The sequence below is a fragment of the Mustelus asterias genome, unplaced genomic scaffold (assembly GCF_964213995.1).
Source record: "Mustelus asterias unplaced genomic scaffold, sMusAst1.hap1.1 HAP1_SCAFFOLD_35, whole genome shotgun sequence".
Taxonomy (NCBI): Eukaryota; Metazoa; Chordata; class Chondrichthyes; order Carcharhiniformes; family Triakidae; genus Mustelus; species Mustelus asterias.
The window spans coordinates 103,334-116,399 of record NW_027590117.1 but is presented as its reverse complement, the minus strand read 5'-3'; the positions used below and the strand labels follow the sequence as shown (position 1 = coordinate 116,399).

The 13,066-nt window shown below is 45.5% G+C and overlaps 2 non-coding genes across 2 annotated transcripts; both read right to left on the bottom strand.

Annotated features, from left to right (window-relative positions):
• Positions 1-7,192: 7,192 nt before the first annotated feature.
• On the bottom strand, positions 7,193-7,274 carry trnas-gcu (transfer RNA serine (anticodon GCU)). Its single transcript has one exon. It is a non-coding gene; the product is annotated as a tRNA-Ser (tRNA).
• Positions 7,275-9,503: 2,229 nt separating this feature from the next.
• trnam-cau (transfer RNA methionine (anticodon CAU)) lies at positions 9,504-9,575 on the bottom strand. Its single transcript has one exon. It is a non-coding gene; the product is annotated as a tRNA-Met (tRNA).
• Positions 9,576-13,066: the final 3,491 nt, after the last annotated feature.

Below are 13,066 nucleotides of genomic sequence, written 5' to 3'. Positions count from 1 at the left end.
GAAGAGCAGGATTCCAAACACCAACCCTCTTGGGATCCCAGTTTAACCGATCCACTCCAACTAAAAACATTTCCCACTGCTGTGTTTCCTGTCACTCAGTCAGTTTCCTATCCATGTTGCTGCTGTCCCTTTTATTCTATCAGCTCCAAATGTTCCCACAAGTTTGCTGTGTGCCCCTTTATTTATAAAATGCTGATTCTTACAACCTTTTCTGAAGAGGTGTGTTTACCATTTGCAATTCTCCAATCCTCTGGCACCACTCATATAACTAGCTGGGTTAGAAAAAAATTACCCATTGCCTCTGCAATTTCCACCCCTATTTCCCTCAGTATCCATGGATCCGTCTCTTCCAGTAACAAGAACACAGCAATTAAGAACAGACATTGACCACATGGCACATTGACTCTGTTCCAACATTCAATTCGATCATGACTCATTTATTTATCTTTATTGCCGGACAGTGAAAACACAGTCACAGTATTAAAAACAAGAACAGTAGCAACAACATCTATATAGATAGAAATCACACTAGGTTTCTGACAAGTTTTCTAAAAGTCACTATATTTTCAGCATTCACAACAAAATCAGGCAAAGCATTTGAAATATCAACAGTTCTATGTGAGGAAAACAAACTGTAACTATGAAGACTTGAATCAAATTTCTGCAGCTTATACTCGCGCCCACCCAACATACAGTAACTGCGAATAAAGAACATTTCAGCCTTGGGTAGTAAGGCCATATTAAATTTCCATGTCAAATTAAAATGTATCAATTTACAAACTTGAACTAAACCAGAAATCAGCCTTCTCGAAAGAATGCAATCCAAGAATTCTTAATCCCAATAAAGTATTCCCCTCATGCCTTCCATTTTCCTGGTAACATGTCTTTGCACTCTCTCTTTCAGCTGTATATCTTTCTGGAAGTGTGGAGTCCAAACTGTGGATGCAGACTCCAGATGTGGGCATACCAGCTGCTTGTAGAGTTTCAGATCTTGGGGTTCAACTCCACTTTACTCCTCACTCACTTAATTCTCTGAGCAACATAAATTTGTCTATTTCTGCCTTTACTGTCATAGAATCCCTATGGTGCAAATGGAAGCCATTTGACCCATCAAGTCTGCACTAACATAACCCCACATTTTATCCCGCTAATCCCCCAGAACCAATACATTTGTGATACGAAGGGGCAATTTAGTATTGCATATCCATCTGACATTCGGAGCTTGGGAGGAAACAAACATGGGGAGGACATCCAAGCTCCACGCAGACAATCACCCAAGGTGGAATTGAACCTGGGTACCGGGCGCTTAGAGGCAGCAATGCGAACCACTGTGCCACCCCTAGTGTATAAATAATGGAGCATGTCAAAGGATCACAACGCAGTGAGTGCAGAAATTTATTCTCATTTCAGTCCTTAATGATCTGATCCTTACACTGAACCTGCTTAAACAATCTCCCAATGTCCACAAAATCAAACTCCTTCAGAATCGTGTGTGTTTTAATGTTTTGCCTCTCATGCTTCTGAATCACAGAGAATACAGACCCAGTTTACTAAGGGTTGTATCATATGAAACCCTTTGTTAGTGATTGAAGCATAATGAGAAAAACCTTTCCCACAGCGAGTAGTTCAGCTCTGGGATGCATTGTCTGACAATGTGGTGATGCAGCTTCAAGTGAGGCATTGAGAAGGGAATTAGATTGTTAAAGTTCCATTGGCACGGTGGCACAGTGGTTAGCACTACTGCCTCACAGCATCAGTGTGGAGTTAACATGTTCCTGTGTCTGCATGGATTTTCTCTGTGTGCTCTAATTTCTTCTCACAGTCCAATGCTGAGCAGATTAAATGGATTAGATATGATAAATTGCCCCTTAGTGTCCCAAAATGTGCAGGTTAAGGGGTTACCCATCGTAAAAATGCACGAAAGATGTTCTTTCAGAGAGTCAGTGCAGACACGATGGGCCGGCTGGCATCTTTCTGGACTGTGGAGTATGAGGGATCCAAGGGATACTCAGTGCTTTCATTTGTGAAGCCAAGGATGCCATCCACTTTTCTAATGACTCTCTTAAAATCTCTCGCGTTCAACGATCTCTCTGAACCTCAGAACACTCTGAGCCTGCACACTCTTTAGAACTGGACCATTCAGTTTCTTTTGCCTCTCCCCATCTCTTCTGTCAAAATGCAGCACTGTTCCTGAGTGTGGCATTAATAATGTGAGAGCTGAGACCGCAGCTTCTGTCTCCCCAAGAGAATCTTTCTGGATAAAGTGGAAATTTACAAGGATTTCTGTCACTGAGACATTGTCTGGCTGTCTGTGTCTCACTGCCCTAACTCAAACTGTCTCTGTCTATCCCTCCACCCCCTCTCATCCACTCTATATGAAGGCGGGATATTGTTGTTTAGTGATTGAGTGCACACAATCTGTATCTTCATCTGATCAAATAGAATTCAGCTTGTGAACAATATCATCATTTCAACCAGTTCTGGGTTAAATCAGGCACAGCTCTGATTGGCTGCAGCCCGCTGAATCTGGGGAGCAGACACTGTGAGCATTGCCAGCCTCAAAGGCTTTAACCCTTACTGAGCTGGGAAACTCCAACTAATCCCTGAGAATCCACAGCACAGTGCGAGAGGAGAGGAAAGCCTGTCCTGGGAGCTGTCAATCTGAGACACAGTTTGACCCTGTCAATGTGCAGATGTGAACCTGCTCCTTCCACTCTCAAACTGTTATAACCAGGAACACAGAACGCCCAGTAATGACCAGCTTGTTGCAATGTGTTTGAATGAACACGATGTCATATCATCTAAGCAGCATTTTGAAATTCTCAATCATTCAATGTATTCTGATGAAATGTATTTCTTGTGCTCTGTGTGTCATTACATAAGAATCTTCCTCTGATATGAGACCTTGTTTTGTCCTTGTGCCCCTGATGCTGATTATTTTCATTCTGCTCACGTTATGATATTTCTCATGGAACCAGAGAAAGAACCAGAGAAAAGTAACAGCACAGAGGGGACCCATTCGGCCTATCTTGTCCATGGCAGTCTGAGGATACCCAGATGTCCTTTCCAAACTCACCTTCCTGCACCTGGCCCGAAGCCATGCAGCTGAAAGCATGACAGAGACCCAAATACTGCATGCCAACAATTCACTAGGATTTGCGACTCTGTGGCTGCCTGAAGCAGCTGAAGTAAATACTTCCAATCATTATCGCTGTGAGCAGGGTTCAAACCTGCGCGGGGAAAGCCCAGTCGATTTCGAGTTCAACGCCTTAACCACTTGGTCATCGCAGCTGCATATTCGTGAGTATAATATAACCACCTCAGTAGCATTTATATTCACTTCATCAGGCACCATGATTGTGCAGAGCAGAGTGTGTGAGCTGAAATGTGTTCCTCAACCTTTACTTTGTATCTTTGTCTCTGACTGAGAACTTATTTATTCGGTCAGGGATATTTCAATATTTTTTCATCAGAAACGAATTACGTCCGAACAAAAATTGAAAAAGAGAAATCTCTATTTAATTCCTGTCAAATGTTGTGTTCGCACTGTTTTTGTCCACTCGGTTTAAAACACAGGAGGCCGTGGATAAGGTTCTAAATAAATGATCACTGCGATGGCCGGGAATCGAACCCAGGTCAACTGCTTGGAAGGCAGCGATGCTCGCCACTATAGCACCATCGCTCAATCTACTTAAACAAATGTTATTTTAATCAGTTATTATTACAGAACTACCTTATTTGCTGATTTTGTCAGGCACGAGGTGTGTCCATTGCACAGTTTGTAAACTGAACCTGTCTTGTCTTGTTTTTCTGGACAGTTTAAGCCGCCGTTTTATTATTGTTTCTGACTGGGAACCAATTAATTAGTTTTGAGGCATGTTCTTTCATTTAAACAACTGAAAGCAAATTGAAGCTGGATTTTCCATTAGAAACACAGTGATGATGAGAATCTTTCGTGAATTTTATTTCAGGAGTGCCCACCTACTGTTGTGACCTGTGATAGCGAATTAAATAAATCACCATTGTGATGGTCAGGAACTGACCCTTGGTCAAATGCTCGCACAGTCACCACCATCACACACTTGGCTCTGCCACTCTCTCAGTGCGAAAGGTCAGCTCTTGACAGTGAATCTGGTTTCCTCCAGGGCCAATCGGAGGATGGTCAGAAACTGTCTGTCACTCTCAGAAACACAGTAAGAAGTTTACAACACCAGGTTAAAGTCCAACAGGTTTATTTGGTAGCAAAAGCCACACAAGCTTTCGGAGCTGCAAGCCCCTTCTTCAGCTGAGTGGGAATTCTGTTCACAAACAGAGCATATAAAGACACAAACTCAATTTACATGAATAATGATTGGAATGCGAATACTTACAACTAATCAAGTCTTTAAGAAACAAAACAATGTGAGTGGAGAGAGCATCAAGACAGGCTAAAAAGATGTGTATTGTCTCCAGACAAGACAGCCAGTGAAACTCTGTGGGGGTTACAAATAGTGTGCCATGAACCCAATATCCCGGTTGAGGCCGTCCTCGTGTGTGCGGAACTTGGTTATCAGTTTCTGCTCAGCGACTCTGCACCGTCGTGTGTCGCGAAGGCCGCCTTGGAGAACGCTTACCCGAATATCAGAGGCCGAATGCCCGTGACCGCTGAAGTGCTCCCCAACAGGAAGAGAACAGTCTTGCCTGGTGATTGTCGAGCGGTGTTCATTCATCCGTTGTCGCAGCCTCTGCATAGTTTCCCCAATGTACCATGCCTCGGATTAGAATTCCCACTCACCTGAAGAAGGGGCTTGCAGCTCCGAAAGCCTGTGTGGCTTTTGCTACCAAATAAACCTGTTGGACTTTAACCTGGTGTTGATAAACTTCTTACTGTGTTTACCCCAGTCCAACGCCGGCATCTCCACATCATGACTCTCAGAAACTCCATTATCAGCGAGTGTGGAATGATTATTTAACTGGCTGTCACTGGTTGTTGAGGTTGTGATTTACTGTTACCTGTCAGTGCAGGAGAAACAAATAAAACAGGAAATCTAGACACTCCGAGAGCAGATAATTTATACTTTCATAGTACAAACTAAACAAACATAGTGCTGTCTGCAATCATTGTAATAACTGAAAAAAAAAGGATTGACTTGGCCACGGAATCTGGTGAACAGATGTGGTCCTGCACCACATGGACTGCAGCGGTTCCAGAAGGCAGCTCACCACCACCTTCCCAAGGGCAATTAGGGATGGGCAATAAATGCTGACCCAGACAGCGACACCTACATTCCATGAATGAATTCAAAGACAATCTGTGGGGAGCGGGCTTCAGAGTGTTTAACAGTTACTGAGGTGAAAAACTATAAATAACCCTCTGGAATCCGGAGCAAAGGCCGGAAGGAGGAGAAATTCCGTCCTGGGACCTTACAGTTGGTAAATGTTTTGTCCTGTGAATGTGTAGATGTGAATATTGTGTAAGAGAGAGTGTATGAAAGGGACGGGCGAGTCAGACTAATCCAACTGTGTTTGTGTGTCTGTTCTGATCATGAGATCTCCGAGTCTCTCTTGTGTAAAATGAAATGATTTTTCAATCAAAGATACCCGCTAAACCCCCTGCTGAGCCCCAAAGTTAGATTTCAAAGCAATTGTTTCATTAAATTAAGGATTTCAGTGGAAAAGTAGAGAACATGTCAGCGATCGCATGTGAGAGCGCGATCAGTGCAGCAGTAAAATGGGTTTCAGTGGAAAATTGAGTCCTCAGTTCGAGTGAAACCTTTTCAACAGCAAACATTCGTGTGTCAGAGACATGAAGGATGTGAGCTGGATCTCTGGAGAGGCGGAATTTCATTGCAATGGGAGAGTTTGTGAGGAGAGAGAAACACAGAGAGGCTGGAGGTGCCGGGAGCTGACTGCAGCTTGTCTCTGCTCCGTCCGCTCTCTGCCTTTAAGTTGCTCTGTGCCGCCACCACTGGGTTCATTTCGGATTCAGTTCTGATTGGCCGACAAGAGGTGAGGCCACATTGGATTTGGTACTGGGAAATGAACCGGGCCAAGTGTTAGATTTGGTTGTGGGAGAGCACTTTGGAGATAGTGACCACAATTCGGTGTCTTTTGTTATTGCAGTCCAAAGATGTGCGGGATAGGTTGATTGGCCAGGTTAAAAAAAAATTGCCCCTTAGAGTCCTGGGATGCGTAGGTTAGAGGGATTAGCGGGTAAATATGTGGGGGTAGGGCCTCGGTGGGATTGTGGTCGGTGCAGACTCGATGGGCCGAATGGGCACTGTAGGGTTTCTATGATTCTATGATTCAATGGAGAGGGATAGGGCTGTACGGCAGGGCAAGGTTTACATTTGGGGGAGAGGTAATTATGATGCCAGTAGGCAAGAATTAGGGGGCATAAGTTGGGAACAGAAACTGTCAGAGAAAGGAATTAATGAAAAGTGGAACTTTTTCAAGGAACAAATACTGGGTGTCCTTGATAGGTATGTCCCTGTCCGGCAGGGAGGAAATGGCCGAGTGAGGGAACCATGGTTCACGAAAGAGGTGGAATGTCTTGTGAAAAGGAAGAGGGAAGCTTATGTAGGGATGAGGAAACAAGGTTCAGATGGCTCGATTGAGGGTTACAAGTTAGCAAGGAATGAGCTGAAAAAGGGGCTTAGGAGAGCTTGGAGGGGACATGAGAAGTCCTTGGCGGGTCGGATCAAGGAAAACCCCAAGGCTTTTTACTCTTATGTGAGGAATAAAAGAATGACCAGGGTGAGGTTAGGGCCGGTCAAGGACAGTAGTGGGAACTTGTGTATGGAGTCACCGACAACAATCCCAGCCAGCCTGTAACTTCGTAAACCCACATATTTACCGTGCTAATCCCCCTGACACTGAGGGACTATTTAGCATGGCCAATCCCACGAAGACGGCGCTAATTTTCATGGCTGAGCTGCCTATTCTGGAAAGACAAAATATGCCATTCGGGCCGCAAATGAAGCTGGCGTCTGCTTTGGAGCTTCTGAAAGCACATTTTAATCTGGTGGCAAGCTCCTGCCCAAAACTGGTGCCCTGATTTGAATCGAGTTTCTCATCGGATTAGAAAAATGGGAATGTGGAATTTTTCTGGACTATTCACCCGTCCCCAAACTTCATTTTGGTTCCGTGAACCTCAAAATACTGAACGAATCATCAGTTTACCGCCAATAAGGAGACAGAACAAATGCACCGCCGACGAGGATGGCATTCGAACCCACGCATGCAGAGCACAATGGATTAGCAGTCCATCGCCTTAATCACTCGGCCACCTCGTCATGCAGTGGTGGCTCTCCAAACCACCTCTTGTGTTTTAACATCCGTAACAAAGAACACATTTCTCCCACAGGAAAATGTTGCCTTTCTGCCTTCTCGTTAATCTTGATTCGCTGTTACTTTTCCATTTGATGGAAATCCAGAGAAAGTAAAGAGAGAGGCAGTTCACCTCTCTTGTCCCTGTCTGGTTTTGAATTCACCGAACATGACTCTGATGCAAAAAGTCGTAAGTGTTGTGAGTTTGTGGCGCAACGGTAGAGCGCCTGACGTCAGAGTAGAGGGCTGCGTGTTCGAATCACGGAGCTGTTCTGCATAGGTCTTTGGATTTTGGTTGTTTCGAATTGTTCCTGAAATGATACAACTGTGATAGAAATGAAATTTTAGGGATGCTTCCGGTTCGCATGCTCAGTTTACTTTTTGCACACTTTTATATTTGAACAATGTGTCAGAGAAATGATTCGTCCATTGTTGGTAAAATTAAAGCAAGGTCCACAGTCCCAGTTGTTTCTGGGAGGCATCAATGGGGAGAGCTGACCTTTGGTGATTTAACCAGAGGATTCACACCTCAGGCGAGGAGCAAGGCTGAGAAGGCGGGGCCTTCATGAACAATCTCAACCAATACGGGAATTGATCCCGCGCTGCTGGCTGAATAAACTGACCAGGCAACTGAGACAAATACGCTGTGCTACTCGTTAATGAAAATCAAGACGGTGAAGCAAATGAACTGCAAAGAAAACCCGGATTTGCCTTTGGGCAGCAGCAGAACATTCCTCCTGGATGGAGTGAGTATGCGATAGCAGAGGATGGTTTTGATCCATCGACCTCTGGGTTATGGGCCCAGCACGCTTCCGCTGCACCACTCTGCTTCGAAAGCTGATACCTCCCTGCTTGTTACTGCTGCCCGCGAGCCAGGAAACTATTCACTGTCTCTTTTTATTTCAAACAAGGCCGACGTGTTGGGAAGCTCACCCTAGCTGAATAATAACACATAACATCATCCTGAATGTAACAGACAGAGAAAGACACATAGAAAAGCAGTAAAAAACTATTAGGACACACACACAATGAGAGACAGAAAATATTCGACCAAGATACTGAGATGGAAAAACTGATTATGTATGAAAAGGGATTTTCTGTTGCACATAGATAGGCCCTGTTTTGAAATGTATGTACTGTTGTGTAACTGTGCTATCTGCTGTGTAACTGTTTTCTCTGTTTGGAACTATGACTCTGTCGTTGACAGATCTTCACTGTGGTTCTGACAAATTCTTCCCTGTTGTGTAAATGTGTGCCCGGTTTGCCCTCTTTTTAGGTCAAACCAAATAAACAAACTCAGATTAAGTCAGGACAAAGTAAAAAGGGGCACCTCCCCAAAAGGAGGGGGAACAACCCGAACAGAAATCAAAGTACAAAGGAAACTTAAAAACATCAAATTAAAATGTGATTGTCAGGGTCAATAACGCACCCCAACCCCTGCGGTGCCCAACGGGCGCGGAAGGCGTCAACCGCGCCCTTGGACACGGCATGCTCCCTCTCTAGGGACACCCGGCCGCGAACGGAGCCGCAGTAGAGGGGCAGACAGTCAAGATGGACGGCCCCCTTGATCGCCCGCTGCCTGTACCGGTAAATGGTGCGTTTCGCCAGGCCCAGGAGCAGGTTCACGAAGAGGTCGCCATCCCGACACTCCCCTCTCCGCACCGGGTGAGAAGGAACACATTCAGTCTATCACGTCCATGCCAGCCCGAGGACACCCAGGTGTCCTTTCCAAGCTCAGCTTCCTGCACCCGGCCCAGAGCCATGCAGCTGAAAGCATGATGGAGATCCACATACTTAATAGAAAAAGTTGGCGACTTCGTGCCTGCCTGAAGCAAACATTTCCAACCATAATCACTGCGAGTAGAGTTCGAACCTGCGCGGGGAAACGCAATTGGACTTCGAATCCAACGCCTTAACCACTCGGCCATCGCAGCTCCTTTGGTGATTTAACCAGAGGATTCACACCTCAGGCGAGGAGCAAGGCTGAGAAGGCGGGGCCTTCATGAACAATCTCAACCAATACGGGAATTGATCCCGCGCTGCTGGCTGAATAAACTGACCAGGCAACTGAGACAAATACGCTGTGCTCCTCGTTAATGAAAATCAAGAAGGTGAAGCAAATGAACTGCAAAGAAAACCCGGATTTGCCTTTGGGCAGCAGCAGAACATTCCTACTGGATGGAGTGAGTATGCGATAGCAGAGGATGGTTTTGATCCATCGACCTCTGGGTTATGGGCCCAACACGCTTCCGCTGCGCCACTCTGCTTCGAAAGCTGATATCTCCCTGCTTGTTACTGCTGCCCGCGAGCCAGGAAACTATTCACTGTCTCTTTTTATTTCAAACAAGGCCGACGTGTTGGGAAGCTCACCCTGGCTGAATAATAACACATAACATCATCCCGAATGTAACAGACAGAGAAAGACACATAGAAAAGCAGTAAAACACTATTAGGACACACACACAATGAGAGACAGAAAATATTCGACCAAGATACTGAGATGGAAAAACTGATTATGTATGAAAAGGGATTTTCTGTTGCACAAAGATAGGCCCTGTTTTGAAATGTATGTTCTGTTGTGTAACTGTGCTATCTGCTGTGTAACTGTTCTCTCTGTTTGGAACTGTGACTCTGTCGTTGACAGATCTTCATTGTGGTTCTGACAAATTCTTCCCTGTTCTGTAAATGTGTGCCCGGTTTGCAAATATGATCCGTCTTGAGCAGAAGTTTCCCCTTTGTGTGAAATGTTCTCTGTTGTTCTGTGAAGATGTTTTCTGTGGGAAAACAATCGACGGAAATTTCAAGGCCGCCATTTCTGAGGCTTGCTTTCAATTCCAGCTTTGTTTGGGCCGAATGGCCTACTCCTGTTTCTGTTTTCTGTCCATGTGCCGATGTGCTAAAACAGTGAATTTCACCAGCTGCCATGGTGGGATTTACTCCGTGTCCCCAAAGATTAATGCGGGCCTCTGGATTACCAGGCCAGTGACATCACCTTTCATCCCTGCAAACAAAAACAGTTCATTCAGCTCAGCATTAAACCTCTTCTTGACGAGGTTAGTATTCCTGTCACAGAACTTCAATCAGCCGACAGATACAGGGCATTTTGTTCCAGTTTGGAACATTAACAATTCATCCAGGTCAAACATACATCGTGGAATAGTTCCGATCTAAAAATACTAAGATAAGTGAGAACTAAATGAACAAAGTTACAAGGAAAGTAATTCTGAGAGAGCTGTTTGTAACTAACGGTGGATTTCAGTTAATTGGCGAAAGCTCGGTTTTCAGGAATTTCCACCAGATTTCTGTATAAAGGGACCGGGCTGGAACCTGCCATGGTTGGATCGCAGCATGGACAGTAGCGAAATTAATCGCTTTACCCGTTAGGCTACGGCCACGCAAGACTGCCTGTTTGTGGGGTTTGTGGAATATTCCTTGTTCAGTCCAGTTCGTTCTTCAGTTAGTTAGTGGCAGTCCTCAGACCTTTGTCTCTTGTTCTCGACCGAAGCCGGTGGAAGAGAGCATGAACAGGGTGCGTCCCTCCATGATTAAACTGGCTGCTTTTCCAAGACAACGGGAAGTGTCAATAGATGGGAAGCTGGTTTGCGTGATTTCACGACACTTTGTAGTTTTTTTGCGGTCTTGGACAGAGCAGGAGCCACAGCAAACTGTGATGCCACCAGAAGGAATGTTTCTCTGGTGCGCCTGTCTGTATTCAGACTGTGCTTTGCATTATCTGCTGCTCAATGAGGGTTGGGATCTTTCAAAGAACAAAGAACAATACAGCACAGGAACAGGCCCTTCGGCCCTCCAAGCCCGCGCCGCTCCCCGGTCCAGGATTGAATCCTGAATCCAGGATCCCCGCCCAATTTTCCTGCCTATCTACATCCTAATATCCTATCCACCGAGCTGTCCCTCACAGCTACGATGCTTTGTTCATCACAACCTATTAACTCACCCCCACCCCCCCATTCCAGACCATGTGATCTCCAGGGAGAGGCGAAAACCCAGAGTGAAAACCCCAGGGCCAATATGGGGAAAGAAAAATCTGGGAAATTCCTCTCCGACCCCCTGAGGCGATCGAAACGAGTCCAGGAGATCACACTGGCCCTGACCAGAAAATGCTTCCCAACCCTATTCATTTCCACTTCTGCTTTACGAACACCATCTGAATTCCCTGCCCCCGAGACAGGTTCCCAACTATCCGCAGTCTCGCTCTGTACTGGCACCAGCAAGATGATCATAGAATGAAGCCTTGAAACGAGAAACAAAGAACAATTAGCCCGCGCCGCTCCCTGGTCCAAACTAGACCACTCTTTTGTATCCCTCCATTCCCACTCCGTTCATATAGCTGTCTAGATAAGTCTTAAACGTTCCCAGTGTGTCCGCCTCCACCACCTTGCCCGGCAACACATTCCAGGCCCCCACGACCCTCTGTGTAAAATATGTCCTTCTGATATCTGTGTTAAACCTCCCCCCCTTCACCTTGAACCTATGACCCCTCGTGAACGTCACCACCGACCCGGGGAAAAGCTTCCCACCGTTCACCCTATCTATGCCTTTCATAATTTTATACACCTCTATTAAGTCTCCCCTCATCCTCCGTCTTTCCAAGGAGAACAACCCCAGTTTCCCCAATCTCTCCTCATAACCAAGCAACATCCTTGTAAACCTCCTCTGTACTCTCTCCAAAGCCTCCACGTCCTTCTGGTAGTGTGGCGACCAGAACTGGACGCAGTATTCCAAATGCGGCCGAACCAACGTTCTCCATCTGCAACATCAGACCCCAACTTTTATACTCTATGCCCCGCCCTTTCTGATTCTATCAGCTGAACTGTGCGTGTACAAGTGACTTGTTCTGACTGTCGGCTTCCGGAACTGTAAAATAGTTTATGAATTAATTCTTTATCTGTCAATTTTTGGTACTGCAACTGACTTTCTGTATCCCCTCATTTTGAATCACTGATTAATTTTCTTTATTGATTCCTGGGATGTGGGTGTCGCTGGCTGGGCCCGCAATTATTGTCCATCCTAAATTGTCCTTAAACTGAGCAGCTTGATAGGTGACCTCAGCGGGCAACTCAGGGTCAACCACATTGCTGTGGGTCGGGGGCCACATGCAGGTCCAGACCAGGTAAAAAATCATTCCTTAAAGGACATTAGTGAACCAGCTGTGTTATTTTATGACAATCGATTCGTGGTCATTGGACTTTTAAATCCAGATGTTTTTCCTGATGTCAAATTTCACCATCTGCCGTGTGTGTGTGTGTGTGTGTGTGTGTGTGTGTGTGTGTGTGTGTGTGTGTGTGTGTGTGTGTGTGTGTGTGTGTGAGAGAGAGAGAGAGATTCTTACATAATCAATCTGTTTGTGAGTATGGATTAATCCTTTATATTCCCTCATAAACACCGTGACCTCTTATCTTTGTGAATTCCTCAGATACACTTGTACCACTGAGAATCTGGTGTGCGGGTGGAGGGTGGGGTGAGGTTTGAAGGCAATGCCGCAGGGTGCTCAGTGTGAAAACAGCCGATTTTAAAGCACTTGTGTTGGAAAGTGAATAGTGAACTTGTCTGTGTGAAGATCACAGAAAAGCTCGATCTGGTGCGAAGATCACAGAAAAGCTCTATCTGGTGCTGCGTCCAAGAGACAACCTTTGGGTTGTCAGTAATGAACTCCTATAATGAAGGCACAAAATCAGAAACAGGAAATGCTGGAAATATGCAGCAGCTCCGAAAGCAGCTGTGGGGAGATATTCCTGTC